The following is a 17361-nucleotide window of genomic DNA, read 5'->3' on the forward strand; positions in this document are numbered from 1 at the left end:
TTCTTGATGCCAGAAAGTGAAAAATTAATTTCTACTGAAAATTGAACTTTGGACTTTCATATCTCAAAACTTGAAAGAAATTTTATCACTTCAGCTTAAGAAAACTTCAAATAGCTTTTTACCATTTATGTTGATGTCTCCTGAACAGGTCCTTTTGTCACAAAAATGATATTCTGTTTTCTCTTCCAGGTGTTGTCATCGATTTTATGTATATAAGTCAATCAAATTTGAGAACTCAATGAGTTCTAAATAATATCTACACTGCATAGTGCAATTCCTATTTGTCAAAAGATGAAGTACTATTGGAAAACCAATATATCATGGTCTATTTTGGTATTAATTTGAATTAATCTATCTGGCTGTCATGAGGCTATTGATATGTTGTTCATTCTGAGACAGTCCTTTATTAGCTCCATCATACATCAAATCTGTGCACCATAGAAATCTGTTTGTATATTTAAAAATAAAATATCTGTTTATTGAAGTTTTAAAATGCAAAATATTCTTCTATGTACTGGAGAATAAGAAAGTTGATACAAAGGGACATGTATAAAGAAATTAGAATAAGTCAAAGTCCTCATCGACAAAAGAGATAATAAATTATTGAGGATGGGAAGGAAATTTGGACAAAAATTAATTTAAAATAAGGGACAAAACTAGGTTTGTTTTTCTGTTTTGTATGTGTGTTTAATTTATTAATTTATTTAGGAAAGCTTAGCATACAAGCAGTTAAATTCAAGGTTTTGAATAGAAAAATAATGTTTTCTCGTATTATATTCATCTTAATTAATATCACATTGGAATGCTATCTTCCTGGTTTTGACATATAAGTACTTCTAAACTTCAGAAATGAGTGTAGCAAAACATAGAAATAGTGAAATATTTTTTAGTTGGTACAATGTTTTTTGCCTTATAATTACAGAAAAGGGCTTTATTAAATTTTCTTTTATTACATGAACTTCAACTCTTCAAGGTGATTCTTGAAACTTATTTTGAAGAAAGCATCAAAAAAGATTTCATTTGTTTATCTTTGTTTTACATTATATTGCTCTTAGCCAAGAATCTTCTTTCCAATTACAAGCAATTTTTGAGATTTTCTTTCAAAATGTTGCGTGTTGAAAATGTAATGCTTACATAAAGTTATTAATCTGGTTTTCATCAAAAAAGGTAGCAATATTTAGACTTGTTTGTAATTTTACAATGATAAACCCATATTTAAGGTAGCAACTAATTAAGGTATACTAATTCTAGGATTGTTCTGATTTTTTATTTGTAGTTAGAAAAATGCTACCTCCTTTCTATCAAAGCAGTCTCACAGATGAGGCCAGATCTTTTCATACATCTGGAAAGTTTGTAGTTCTAGATTTTGTTTAATATCTTGAGTATATTCAATGGTTTCATGATTCTTATTTTAATCACTAATTCATGTTCACTGAAATTGAAAGCATAAAGGTAAATGAAGAAAGAAACTCATACAAAAATTAATTAAGTAATTCACTGTGGCAAAGAATGGAATCTAAAGGCGTTCTTATGATTTTAGATCAAACATTAAATTTAGTATAAGTTGTTGGAGCATGAAAACCTGATATGTTAAAGTAAATGTTGATTCTTATGTTGACTAGTTCACTAAAAATTCTATCACACAGATCTACTCATTCCTTAGTAAATTATAATAGCCAGCTCATTACTCGCCAGCACTTCAGTATCTATAGGACAGTACTGTTGATAAAATTAATTTATTTATTCAAAAATAATCATTATTCGATAATGTTTATTGAACACCTTCTCTCTGCCAGGCATGATTTTAAGCACCAGGTAGAATATATGAGCATGTGGTATAAACAAAACCTCATCCCTACTATGACACAACCTACAATCTAGTTGGACGAGACAGACAATAAAGACAGACAGTAGATACTACAAAGCAGCAAACAGGGTAAAATAGAGACTAGCATGTTCTATATTGGGCAGTTAGCTACAGCCTCTCAGGTGAGGAGGTATTTGAACAAACATAAATGTAATGAAAAAGCAAATGACATCAATATCTGAGTAAAAAAGCACTTCAAGGAGGAGGAATATTATGTGCAAAGACTGTGGAGGAGGAATATTAAATGCAAAGACTATGAAGTGGAAGTGTTAATGTTATACTCGAGAAACAAAGATAAGGCTATTGTAAATGAAACAGAGCAAGCAATACAGAGAAAGTGGTAGAAGGCATAGTCAGAAAGATAACTGGGAGCCAGGTCGTTTATGACCTTTTAATAACTATAGTAAGTCCATTGGATTTCACTGTAAGTAAAAAAAAAAAAAAAAGCTATTGAAGTTTTTTAATGAGAGTAACATGGTCTTAATGACATTTTGAAAGAATTTTTCTGGATGCTGTCATGGAGAAAAAGCTTCAGATAGTAATGAGTGGAAACTGGGAGATTGGTCAGGAGACTAATGCAACAATCCAAGTAGGAGATTGTGAGTATTGGTAGAAAATGGGGAGTAGTTTGATTCTGGAAATGTTTTGAAGGTAAAGAAAACAATTTATTACTACCAAGATTGATTGAATAACACTGAAAAAGGTTTTTCTGCTTTTGATTATACATGCTAGTTACAAATACTTTAATTTCTTAATTTTTTCCAGGCCTCCATTTACTTAAGTAGCTCCAACTGTCTATATATTTACTTTTGGCTTTAGCTCCTACTAAGCACTATGAATTCCAAGAATTATAGAAAAAAAAAGCCCCGCAAGAGGTAAAGTATATTTGAAACTCATTGTTGTGAAATAGAATGACATTTTAAAAAATAATATGGTTAGTTTGTTAAACTATCAAAAAATTTGGATCCGAAACCAATTAAAATTGTATTTTACAAATTTTTAATAGTTTGTCTGGGTTACCATATGGTCTTTTCATCATCTGAATAATAACAAAAAAAATGCACTAAAAAATTGCTTCACATATAAATTAAAGTGTGAGTTCTGAGTTTTGTTAAATTCATATTATAAAATTTCATTTCTAAAGTATAATTTTGCTATAGTAATCTAACTTCAGGGCTTTTGTTTAAATGGCTATAGCTGCCATAAGATCTCAATGAAGCTTTATGCAAGAATTAGATAAAATAAAAGAAATTATTCCAGATGATGGCAGCTTTCAAATGGTCCATTCTTGGTATATGAATATTCTTTCTTTATCACATCATTTGTATAGATATTATCACTATATTACATTTTAAGTGATAATTTAGTTCAATTTATTGGACACTAATTCCTTCCACTGATGCTCTCTCTAGCCTACATTTTATTCTAACTCCAGCAAATATTGAACATTATAATGCTTAAAGACCTCTCTTTCTATTCCAAGCAATGAATTTATTTCTATCCAATTTTCTCTTACCCTTGGTCTTAATGAGAACATCATAGGAAATTTTTATATTTTTGCTCTGGTCCTCAATATGGTGTAGAATTATGTGGATGTTTCTAACACCCTGACTGCCACCCAATCCATATATTTTTTTTTCCAGTTCATAGGCTCTCGCTCTATCTGATGAATAAATAGAATAAATAGAAAATGCAATCATCAGGCCCCAGCTGTATCACTCCTTTTTAGATAGATACTCCGTGACTTTCTTTATCTTCATCAAAAATGATTTTGTCTCTTTTCTTCGGTCTGTTTTCAGAAAGATATATTAACAGTTGCTAATATATTAATTCATTGTTCTTTCAGAAAACACATATTTTAATAAAGGCCTCCTATGTGTAACGGAAAGCAGTGCCTTTCATAAAAATTCAGGTTTATTAGTTTTTTCCTAGGTCTGCTGTAACAAATGACCACTAACTCAGTGGCTTAAAACAACAGAAATGTATTTTCTCTGAGTCTTGGAAGCTAGAAATTGCCAGCAGAACATTATATCTGAAAGCTCTAAGTTAGATGTTCTATGCCTTTCTCTAGCCTCTGGCATTGCCAGCAATTCTTTGTACCCCTGGGCTTATTGAAGCATCATTCCAAACCCTGCTTCCATCATCACATGGCATTTTCCCTGTGTTTTCTGCCTGTACCTTTTCTCCTCTCTTTATAAGATCACTAATCATATAAGATTAATGAGTATGATTATATCTTAACTTGATTACATCTGCAATCATCCTATTTCCAAATAAGATTGCAGTCACATGCACCAGGAGTTAAGACTTTGACCTACCTTTTGGGGGGCACAAAACCCACAATATCAGACATTGTGCCACAATCTTCCAATTCTTGCCAGATGGTTAGAAAGGCTCTAGCCCAACACATTGGGAGGCATGCAGTTTAAGTTATGCATCAGTTGCACTTTGCATGATGTAAAGTGATTATTCTTTTATATCCTTTTTGTCTGAAAGCAGACATGCGTGGCTTTTACTCTCAATATTAGAACCATAGAAAAGAAAAATTAAGGAGGTATGCTCGTCGGCCTCATGCATCATCTGCAAAATTGTCAGGTAAGTTTTAACTCTAAAATTTTTGTATTAGTGTTAGTAACTACAAGCAGAATAAACAGTTTGATTTGCAGTCAGCTTGCTATGCTTATGACATTAGAGCATTTGAAAAATATTGTTGGGAAGCATAAACTAAGAAAATTTAATACAGGAGTCATTCATGCAGTGTGAGGAGGAATACGTTATTAACACTTTTTTAGATGCATTTTATTGCTGCTTTTAACATTCACTACATTTTCAGCAGTCTTCCCATATAAATATTAAAGATATCTTAAAGAGTAATTTATATGCAAATATATGGATATTAAATATCGCGTGATTGTAAAGCTATTAGATACTGTTTTTACCGCTACAGGAAAAACTAATTTGTGCCTGACTAATTCACATTTTTGATATTTCAGTAAAGGTTCAGCTTAATTTCACCTTTGCTTTATGAGCAAATAATTTGCTAAGCATATTTATCTTGTGAAGAAATTGCCCTGCTTATGTGACAAATTGTATACATATTCCTTGTAGCCTGGAAACATTTACATATGAATAATTGATACACAAATTAAAATCATTCTTAGCTGTTAGTTAAATCAAGTTTCCTAAGTTCCACTTCCATAGGAGACTTTCTACTTCAGGGCTGAATATAGCATAATAGAGGGTGCTATAAAATGGTATTTCTATATAAGAAAACGCTTTATAATCCGTATTCTTACTTATTCAAAAAGACCCATTCTTTTTTTAGATGAAACAACTGGGAACATAAAGTTTCCATTATTAGATGTTATTCCTGATTGCTAATTTGTTCACATTCTGAGCAAACTTTGAGTAAGGTGATATTAAGATTGATGGTTTCTATAAATGAGTGGAAGATGAGACCTAAAACACCAAGTTTTTCTTGTACAGTATGGAACCAAATACAATTTCATTTGTGATTATGAAAATAATCAGGTAATTGTATCGGATTAGGTCCTGTTAGTACATGAAGGTACTGAAGATGTGTACGTCTAACATTGCTCAACAGGATTTAGGAGATGAAGGGAGTCTGGCTGAATCTATTACAGAAATTTACAGAAGAGAAATCTTAACACATTCTAATTTTGTAACATGAGCCTTCAAGGAGTCAGACTTCTAGTGATGGTTATTGAAAATAATGGAGAGAATGCATGCCCTAAAATGCTGAGAGGAAAACTGACTTTGTGATTGAGGTATTCCAGAGAGGAGCATAAAAGATGGCAGACCGAAGGTTCAGGCATATTCCACTGAACACATGGTTGCCATTTCACCCCACCCTTGCTTATTCCCTCACCTGTGCATTCAGTAGTTTCAAGCTCAAAGCTCCTTGGAGAGCTTAAATGATTTCAAACAAATTGGAGAAAATACTGACAACCATCACGATACAAGATTGGTCATGGATCAGCATGCCATCTTAATGTCCATTTCACATGATTATATGAGGTCTAATTTATATAGCTATAGTGTGTTTATATTCATATTTTAACATCGATTGTCTGTTACATTAGTGGTTGTGTCACAATAGAGATTACAAAGATTGTTGCATGGGATGGCTGCTTCTGAAAATCCTAGATGGTACCCAGGGAAAATGAGAAGTTCAAGTTTTTGATACTTGGCTCAAAACATGGGAAAAAGAAAAAGAATTAGAAAATCTCTCTAAAATCTTTAAAAGATTCTTTATCTTTTACAGCCACAAGATAGATAACACTGAGTCTGTCTGGAAGGGTTACAAAGTTGCAGAGCCAACGTGGAACTCCTCCAGGTCTCTTCACTAACATTAAAGCATGGTGTGGAAGATGTTGCAACCTAAGGTATAGGGTCATTTTGGTAAAAATAGGTAAGAACAAGAAATCTGAATCCCTAAATCACCCTTAATTTTCTCTACTTATAGAAGCAGCCACTTCATATCTGAGATAACCAGCATTACTGGTCATAAAATCTTTCACTTCGCACACTTGCCTCAAGGATGCCTGATTCTCATACAGACCCAACCTCACCACCTTGCATAGCCTCCAGGACTGTAACGAGATTTTTATCCTATCAAAGCCCAACTGGAGAAGTAAAAGACCTGCTCTGGGCAAAAATAGCCATTAGTCAAAAGAATGGCAGAAACTTGTTAATGTGAGTATTAACAAGGTGAACATGCCTGGGGAAAGGGAAATACCCAGACCCTCCAGGAATTATTAGAGGTTGTCTCTGAACTGAAGCTAATTCAAACCTCCCACTAAGTGGACCCAAACCTCCACTATGATTCACTCCAATGTCAGAATGAGCAACATTGGGAGTCAGTTAAAAGACAAAGATGTGGTCTGAGTCATCTGATAAGACAGCCAGTGGAATCATGGATGCACAATGCAGTTCTTTTAATTGATCCTAGAATATATACTTAGTAACTAGAAGAATCCCTAGATTTGTTCCTGTTTAGTGAGGGTCATTATGGTGGATGTGTCAAGTGGAAGCCATTAAGTCACATCTGCACTGAGGTGTAAATTAAAAACAATACTTTATCCCAGGAGATTGACAGAAATTAATACTATTATCAAATAGTACCTGGAAAATTTATCAGTAATAATTCCTATTGCATTTCCATTAATTTACTTTTCTGGCTAATTAATACAAAAGCCAGACAGGCCTTTCAAAATGAATGATTTGATATCATTGCAAATTTAATCAAGTAGATTTACCAATAACAGCTCTGATGGAGAAATAGAGTGTTTAGTGGATATAACCAATATATCCTGACACAGGTATGTTGCTTTCTTTTTTTTTTTTAATTGTTTTAAATTTATTTTTTGGCGAGACAACCCTTGGTTGACCTCACAGATTACAAGGACCTTGTCAGTTTATAATCCCTTATTTTTTTTTTTATATTTTACGCCTACAGCACCTGGTCTTCCTAGGTGGTCTCTCATCCAAGTACTAACCAGACCCAACCCTGCTTAGCTTCCGAGATCAGACAGGATCGGGCTTGTTCAGGGTGGCATGGCCGTAGACTAAGTTGCTTTCTTTAGACTTTCTATCAACAAAGATAATCATGTCAGAAACAGTGGAACATCTTGCCTCTCTTACATCAAGATACCTCAACTCTTCTGCTCCTGGTCATACTGTCATCTAGAGGGACCCTGACTATCCTGTTTTTCCTCAGAATATCAGGCTGGTTCATTATTATATTGATGACATTATGCTGATTGGCCTGATAGCAGGATGAAACAAACCCTCTAGACGCCTTCTTTGGTAAGACAATGCAAGAGGATATGAGACTGACAGGTCTGTGCAATATCTAGGAAAAAGGGATATGTTGGAATATTCCTTCTAAAGTGAGAGGCAATTTACACCATACCCTATGAGGAAAGAAGCACATTTGTTTGCATTCTTAGGATAATACATACCATATTGGGGACTACATTTCTGACCTATTTACCAGCCAGTTTAGCATAGAGTCTGATGGAGAAAGAACTCCATAGCAGGCCCAGACTACAGTACAAATTGCCCCCCACCATTCAGGCCTTATTACCTGCCATGCCCTGGTAAGATGCTTGTGGGAAAGATGCTGTATGAAGCATCTGGCAAGCTATGAAATCAGAAAGTAGGGTTTTGGATTAAGGAAATGACCTCTTCAGCACAGCTCTTGGATTGCTGCTGTAACCTGGTAGAGTTCAGCCCTGGCATTAAGAGATGAATTCGAATGAACTGTTCTTCAATGGCCTGGGTATTATCTGATCACTGAATGATAAGGTTAGCATGAGCAGCAACATCCCATGCTTAAATGAGAATATGTGTTGAAAGAATGAATAAATGTTACTTTTTATCATTTTTCAAACATTTCGTTTCCCTTTTATATTACTTTGTTCTGATTAATACATTTCTTTAACTAAAAGGAAATAAGGTAAAAGGAAAATATTAAGAATACTTTCTGAATAGTGTTGAGACATTCTTAAATATTAATTCATCTGGTACTGAAATAAAGAGTCTAATGACCCAACAAAAGCAGATGGTGATCCAAAAAATAACTGAGTTGCTCCATGCACCTTTTGCTATGCATTCTCTTCCTTTCAGTAACAAATAACTGCATGTACAGAATTACCATATCTGACATCCATTTATTCATTATTCAGATAAATAGATAGATAAATAGATAGATAGGTAGGTAGACAGACAGATGATAGATATAGTGCGAATCATAAACAATACAGCAGATTTTAAATGTTTCTATAATGTTGGATGTATATGGTGAAGGAAATGCTTAAAATTTCACTGATTAAATATCTTTATCTCTAAATAGGGGTAGCTTAAGTTAATAATTCTAAAGGAAGATAAGATACATTAATGTTACTCATAAACTTAGTGAGTTTTGTCCAAATTAAATTTTTTCTTAAAAATAAAACAAAAGTTTAAGTGTTTACTCTCTTTATGGTGATTAATTGGATTAATGATGCTTAGCAAATTTTAACAATATTTAAAATTATTTAATGAAATCCAAAGTGATTTAACAACCTAAGTGTTCTGTCAACCATGAAAAAAAGATGTTAAATGATTCTAAGTTAATTAGCTTTCGATGCTTAACCAGTCTTATCTAGTCTTTTGAGCCTAAAAACATAACAAGAATTTTTAAATTTTTAGATATTCTCAGCTTGGTTTGAAAGGGCTAAATACACTAAGACTCATTTAATGAGGCTTGACTAAGTTTAATGGAGCTTGAAAATTTTAATGAAGTTTGTTTTAATGAGATATAAGACCCCCCTTCCAATTTAAGATTATGAAGATTTTTCTTAATATCTGGAAAGTACCTTCATTCCTAAGGCAATAATGACTGTAATGAAAATCTATTGATAAATCAAGACGACTTCTAAAGGATGCAATATACTTTTTGGACTGGAGGGAAAGGGCAAATCAGGGAACTGAAATTGTGAGTATTCCAATAAAACAGCAGGTAATATAATAAATGTTTATAATTTAAAGGGGACTTTTCTTTCATTCAACTTGATCACCTACCCAAGGCAGAATCTCTCTGTATACTATCCATGAAATACTGTCACTTAGCTGTAACCCTGAACGACCCCTGTAGTCAGTTTACCATTGTACTCTACAAAGTATCACGATGGACTTTTAACTGACCATTTATGGTCAACTAATTATTTTACATTGAGATACAAAATGATATGAAGCCAGCTTGATTCAACTATCATTTGAATATTGACACCAGCAGTTATCTACTGTATTTATACACGTAGGTAGTAATAAAACATTATACTTAAGAAAATGTGTTCTAGATTAACACTGAGTTTATATTGAAGCAACAATACTTGTTAACTGTGAAACCTTTTAAGGAGATCATTTAAATCTCTCTGAGCCTTGAGGATTCAAGAGGACTTAGATATCTTCACGGAATTGTTATGTGGCAGAGTGTGGACTACTGGTGAATCTGGATAAAGAATATTCAGAAATTCTCTTCTCTGTTCTTATACCTGCTGAATATTAGAGAGTATTTCAAAATAAAAAAGCAAAGCAAATACAATACAAATAAAATGCAACTCTATGAACATCAGAATGGTGTTTTTCTCTGGTTTTAGTCTATTCTGTCAATCTCTACTTTTAATCAAAGTGTTTCATCCATTTAAATTTAACGTAATTACATGATTGATTTTATCAACTATCTTGTTATGTTTTCTATTGTCCCCTCTGTTCTGTGTTCTTTTGACCCTTTTTTCTGCCTGTTTAGATTAATTATTTTCAATTTTTTTTTTTTGGGGGGCATTTCATTTTACTCCTTCCATTGTTTACACGCATATCTCTTTGTTTTAATGTTTTAGTGGTTGCTCTAAGGATTAAAATAGTATCCTTAATTTATTACAATCTTTCTTGAATTAATATTATACCAATTTAGGTATAATATAAGGTGGTTACAAAAGTAATCTTCCATGTTACTCCTGTGTTATCCTTTGTGCCAGTTATGATGCAATTTATCACTGTATTATAAACCTCACAACAAAATGTTATTGTTTGTGCTTTAAACAGAAAATTGCATTTTAAAGAAATTAGAAAAAGTATTTTATATGTATTTATTTACTATTTACATAGTGTTCTTCAATCATTCCTATAGATCTACCTTTCTAACTTGTATTATTTGTTTAGACTGAAGGACTGCCTCTAGCATTTCTTATAGCACAGAACTATTGGCCTCCAGTTCTATTGCTTTTGTTTATCTGAAAATGTCTATCTCATCTTTACTTTAGAAAAATGTTTATGCTGGATATATAAATCTAAGTTTATAGTTGCCTTTTTGCTTTTGTTTTTGGGAATCTTTTTGTTCTTAAGATTTTTCTTTTCTTTTGTTTTCTTAAAAAAAAAACACACTGATGTCATTCCATAAGCACTGGCATGCTTTGCTCATAAATGAGAAATCAGTCAACATATTTAACTTTGTTTCCCTATATCTAATGTGGGTTTCTTCCCCCTCTGGGTGCTTTCAGGATTTATGAGGAATTTTTAGCAGTATTACTATGATGGGCTTATGTGTGATTTTCTTGCATTTCTTTTTGGGATTTGCTGAACATCTTAGATTTGTAGATTGATGTCTTTCATGAAATTTGGAATTTGTTGAAGCGTTATTTCTTTATATATTTTCTGCCCTTTAAATATTTTGTTGCTTCTCTCCTCAGAAATACCAACATGATTGCTTGACATTAGACTGTTTTGTTTTGTTCTCTTGTTTTTCATTCTTATCTTTACTGCACTTCTCTCAGCAAAACTGGTAATGATGATCAGCAGTAGAGACAGTTATTTGGCCAAGCAAAATATTTTTCCATTTAAATATCTTCAGGACTACAATCATTCATGCCTGACTGACCCTACCTTGACCAACTTAGCTGGCCTCTCCTCAATAAGTCAATGTCTTTTGGTTTGGGGCAGACTTTCTCCTGTTTGGGGCTTAATGCTCATATCAGCCATTCTTCCCTGTGGGGATCAGTTCATCAAAACTTTCTTGCACACATTGCTCTCCAATAGTCCGTTAGATAAGTATGATTTTTCTATTTCATCTAGGTTTCTTTTCTGTTACTACAGGAATAATGGTTATCTATATCTTTTTACATTCTAACCAAAAATGAAATCCTCAGTTACCTGGTTCTACTGAAGTTGTAATTCATTACCTTCTCTTTTGATCTCTTTGTTCTTCTATTTAGTAATATCTTTACTGATATTACAATCAAGTTGATGGGAATCCTTTACATTACTTTTAAGTCATACCATCTTGGCTAATATTAAACTTGTACTTAACCACCCTTATTTAGATAAGGTTATGCTGTTGAAACAGAGACCAGAAAATCATGTTTTGGCTTACTGTTATTGTGATCCTAACCAAACAAAAATATTTTAAAGAAAATATATCTTTCATAGAAATGTTCTTAATAAAGCCAGAGATTAATTTTTCTTTAAAATAACTTAAAGTATTTATTTTAATAACATTCTTATGTACTGTCAAAGATTGAACTCATGATCTTCAGCCTACTTTTTCCTTTTATTAAAAACAATGTCAACAATTGCCAATATTCAATCTTCTAGTATACTGCCCAATGGCTATAATATCTAAATCATTACCAACAGTGATGTTACACTCACACCTTCAATGTCTAATTTTTTCAGTGTTCTTCAAGGTGTAATTATCTTAATAATTTGTGCAATTACCTTAATAATCTGTACATACTTCTTTCTAAGGAAGCAAATAACCTAAAACAAACAAAAAAGTAGTAGTTGTGTGTTCTCTTTCTTTTTCTCCCTCTTTTTTATCTTATTTGATAATTTTATATATTTATATCAAACAAAAATTTTTTCTTGTTCTTGATTTGAATATAGTCTTAAAAGCATTCACCATTTCTTAACATCTTCTTTATAGTCTATAGCTTTTCACTCTATTCTTGTGGGATATTTATATTTTATTATGGTTATTAAGCACAATTTCCTTAGGCAAATGTAGCAGCTCACTCAGACTTTGGCCAACTATACTAAAAATATTTCTTACATCATTTAAAATTTGAGCACATCAAAGAGCCTTGCATGTCGTCCCAGATACTTTTCCTTTTCTTAGCTGAAATCTCTTGGATTTGAAACACTTAAATTTGATTTTCAAAATTTATTATTGATTTGAATTATGTTAACATTTGGGAAGGACCATGTGCTCATATCTACCTTTTTTATTTAATTTAATGCTTTTTTGATGAAGTTATTGGTTCTCCTAAAAAACATGTTCTTTGTCTTTTCTAGGAGCAAATAATTCTGGAATCCTAGGCCAAGGTTTTGAAAATCAAATCCTATTCATAAGCTATTTATGTATTTATTTAATCTTTCAAACATCATACCTTTCTCCATAAAAAAGATGAAAATGTAATTAATTATATCCCTTTTGTCCTTGATTATTATCTATGAAAATGTAAATTGTGGTAATTAGCTCTAATTTACAAAAGCTCTTTATTAAGCACAATTTCCTTAGGCAAATGTAGCAGCTCACTCAGACTTTGGCCAACTAAAAATATTTCACTCAACTGTACTTTTTTGCTGCATTGGTATCCTAGTCTGTTACCAAAATAAAATATTGTTATCAAAATATAAATAAATTTTGCCTTATACTAACACTTTCAAAGAAACTACCATAAGATGTTAGGTTTAGAACAGTGAAAGATATCAAATGAGAAAGAGATCCGAGAATCCTACCAAATAACCATTTGATCATATGATCTGGTCTAAGCTCAGAGCCCTCAAACCAGCACCCAAACCTGTACCTGACATCTTCATCTTAATCCCTTAAGCAGAATTATATTTCAAATAATTAATTATTTCAAATAATTAATTTTTTACTCTTATGCTCTTTATAAACTCTTAGGAACCCTGTCAGCCATGGAAGACTAACAGATTAAGTAAGTGCTTACAGAATTAGTTTTTCCATTTCAAAATTTAAAATAGAACCAGGGCTGGAGAAAAGTAGGAGAGATTAGGATGGTAAAGTAATTTGTAGATCAGAGTTCTCGAAGTAGGACATAAACAGATCTTTCTATTATGAGGCCTACAGAGTTCATTGGCAAAGATTCAACATTCATCATGCCTGAAAATGTGGACTCTCCACTAACCCCTTACTCTTACTCTTGAACTACCCACTATCCAACAGTCTTCTTAAAAACTTTCCAAAATGAAATGAGGGACTAAGGTGGGAACATGATTTCTTTTTAAAGGTTTTTTTTTTTTTACCCCCTTGACCTAGATAGCATTAAACTATTTCAATAAGTAATTTCCTAATAATCCAGAACAATACTAGACACTGATTATAATGTACTTTTTTGTAGTTTCCTTAAACTTTCTTGTGCTTGGATTTTTTCGAGCTTTTGGATTTGTTGGTTTAAAGTTTTCACCAAATTTGTAAAATTTTTGACCATTATTTCTTCAAATATTTTTTCTACTCTCTTCTCTTTTGAGATTTAATTACATGACAGGCCACTTTAATTTGTCTCACAGCTCTTAGGTCCTTTTTTCATATTTTTAAAGTCATTTTTTTCCTCTAATTTTCATTTTGGATAGTTTCTACTGTACTTGTCAACTAAGAAATTTTTAGTTTTCATTTCTAGAAGTTTTCATAGAAACTTTTTTTTATAGATTCAATATTGCTATTAAACTTGTTCAAGTTTTTTCCAGCTTCTTGGACATATGGAACAGAGTTTATAATAACCTTGTTAATATGCTTGTTATAAATTCTATCATGTGTTAGTTCTGGACATGTTTCTCTTGTTTTTTGTCTTTATTATGAGTCATATTTGTCTGCTCTTTGGCATGCCTGGTAATTTTTGACTGGAAGCCAGACACTGTGAATTTTACCTTTTTGGGTGCTCTATATATTCATAAGCCCTATACATTCTTGAGTTTTTCTGGGAAACTCTTAACAACTCTTTGATCTTTTCAAGACATACTCTTAAAATTTATTATCTGGAACCAAAACAGCATTAATCTAGGGCTAATATTCCCTATCATTGAAGCAATACCCCACTAGTGAGGCAATACTCAACGTCCAACGAAATATAATGTTTTTTGGATTATGAAAAGACTAACTCTTCCAGGCCCTATGCAAGCTCTCTGGATTGTTTCCTTTGTTTCAGATGATTGTTTTTCTGACCTCAGGTTGTTTCTACTAAGCTGAACACTTCAATGAGACCCTCTGAAAATCTCCAGAGTACCTTCTTTGCGTAACTCTTTCCTCTCCAGAAATTTGTCTTGTGACATATGACCACGTTGGTCTCCCTAGGTTCTAAGCTCCATCACCTCAGCTCAGAAAGTTCACTAGGATCCTCCTTGGGTTCCTATCCCTGTGCTGCATCCTAAAAAGTCATAGGGAGTCAGTTAAGCAATTACAGGACTCACCTCATTTTCCTCCTTTTCTCAGAGCTTAGGGATCACTGCCCTGTGTTGCCTGGTATCCAATAACTAGGGAGTAAATATAAAAAATGTGTTGCCTGTGAGTTTGTATTTTATTTTGAAACCATCCCATATTTACAGTGCATAATCACTTAAAAAGAACAAAAACTATCTGGTGAACCATTTATATTTAAAATCTTAGAAACAAGAAACTGATAAGACATTTTACAAAGAAATTAGGCTTGATGTTTTATAAATGTAATAGTTTTCATAGTGTTTCATAACCATTTCAAGTGACTAGTTCTAAAGTGATGTAGCAATCCAGCAGTAAAAAAATAATTTTTTTCTGGATGGCCTTTGCTACTTTTAATGGTTTAAAATTTTAGCAGAAAGTCTTTATATTTTCAAACAGAATAAATTCCAGAGATACTTTAAAAATAATATTATAGTACTAATTAAAGTGTGGTCAGAGAGCTTTAACTTAAGTCTAATTGAAAAATAACTGAAAACTCACTTGAATTGCTTTTCGCATATATCATTTTAAGTTGTAACTCCTGTGAATTATGCTTAAGCATTTGAGTATTGGATAATGGCAAATTTATACATTTTTAAATGAAATATACAAAGTCACATATAAACCAACATAAATACTATTAAATTCAGTCTTTTAGAAAGCAATTAGAAGCCCATACTTTGTACAGAGTGAGTAACAATACTGGGTATTAAAATTATGAATGAATGGAAGATAATTCTGTCTTGGTGATGTGAATTTAATTCAACTGCCTGTCAGACTCAGTTCAACTCTTATAAATAAAGTATTCTTTAAATATTAGGAACAAAATTTATTCATATTATGAAAACATAGAATAATGCTTTTACTATATTTTTAATTTGTAAGCATATTTTCAAGCAGAAATTATCTGTTTTTAAGGGAGATGAACTTACATAGCATCATAATGTTTGTTACAATATTACATACTAATCAATTAATTTATATTCTAACAGCTCAACTCTCAGTCTCATTCAATTTGCTGTACAATGAAGTTCTTAAATTTCTCTCCTATGCCTCTTTTTTCAAAGTAATAAATCTCAAAAGTAGTCAAATTAAGTTTTCTATGTTTTTAACACCCTATTTGCAAACTGTTATCTTGTGGTGTTGTGTACAAAGAATACACTAGAAGCAGACGGGAAAACATTAAAAGAGAACACCAATAAAATTAATTCTCCCAAGACATAGAAACTAAGACCAATAAATCTACAATGAAGTTATTAAAATAGTTAGCAACCATTGCTCTCAAATTCATATAAGTAGGAAAAAAATGTTTTTTCCAATATGTGGAGAGTTCATATAGCATAGGTAAAACGAAATTCAGTTTACTTAAATTTTTGTGCATTTTCTGTTTTGTCCTACTTTGAAAATATCTTTGTAACTATTACATGAAAAATATAATACAACTTAAGCAAATGTGTTATGAATAATTCAAATATAAACTTTTCTAAAATATAAGAGAACATATAATAAATTTAAGAATAGTATTGCCCTGGCATGACATAGTTAATTGCCTATCATGCTTGATTTAAGTTATTGAGAGGAGTAACAATTAAACTTCTATCATGTACTTATGCCTTATTACATATAGTTTGTAAATCCCTAGAATGGTGGGAGATCAGAATTTGAGAGCACTGAATGACTGAAAATTTGAAAAGAGAGTATCTCCGAGAATGAAAACAATATAAAATGCAAGAACTGAGGATGTTCTATGCCACTAGTGTATACACTTGCCGATTCTGTGTTTTTGCTGCATGTTTCTCACTAATATTCCATATTAAAGAGGATATTTATATACAATGATCACCTCACATCAAAAATATTTACAATACCTTTAATGTTCTATATCTCATTTTTTCCATTTTACAATTTATAAATTGCTATTATTTCAGTGGCATTTTTAAAGCAATAAAAATATTTGTATTTTCAATTTAAAAATCATCTAAAGCAAAGAATGAAGCTCCAACACTCATGCCAAACTTTGCACATGGTGAGTGAAGGCACCTTCAACTATCAAACCTAATTTCTCTTATTTTCATAAGAACATTTTGAAAACATGGAGAATTAATAGTTTGCCAATTATAGTCAGAGGCATATTTAAGATTAGGACAGAGATTTCCCAATTGCCAGTCCCTATAAATAGTGTACATGGTATCATTAAAATTCTCTGTTCACTTCCCTCTAACATGGCCTCCTACCTACTCATGTGTTTGTCCTGTATTCTACATCTGTCCTCAATGGAAATACCAATAAAATATTACTAACGTATATAATCATAATTGAGGTTGTATCAAATAATTAAGGAATTTTTCTCCTAAATAATAACTGTATTTTAATAAAACTTGTTAAAGTCAAATATCTAAGCACAGAAGATAGCATCACAATGAGAAGAGAGCCTGATACTAAGGAACCCACTGTATGGCTTCCATCCTCTACCAAACCATTCACTTGCACTACT

The 17361-nt window shown here is 32.0% G+C and overlaps 1 pseudogene; it reads right to left on the bottom strand.

The window, feature by feature from the left end:
* Positions 1-7337: 7337 nt before the first annotated feature.
* On the bottom strand, positions 7338-7456 carry LOC111739708 (annotated as a pseudogene).
* Positions 7457-17361: the final 9905 nt, after the last annotated feature.

This window comes from Pteropus vampyrus, unplaced genomic scaffold (genome assembly GCF_000151845.1).
Source record: "Pteropus vampyrus isolate Shadow unplaced genomic scaffold, Pvam_2.0 Scaffold2, whole genome shotgun sequence".
Taxonomy (NCBI): domain Eukaryota; kingdom Metazoa; phylum Chordata; class Mammalia; order Chiroptera; family Pteropodidae; genus Pteropus; species Pteropus vampyrus.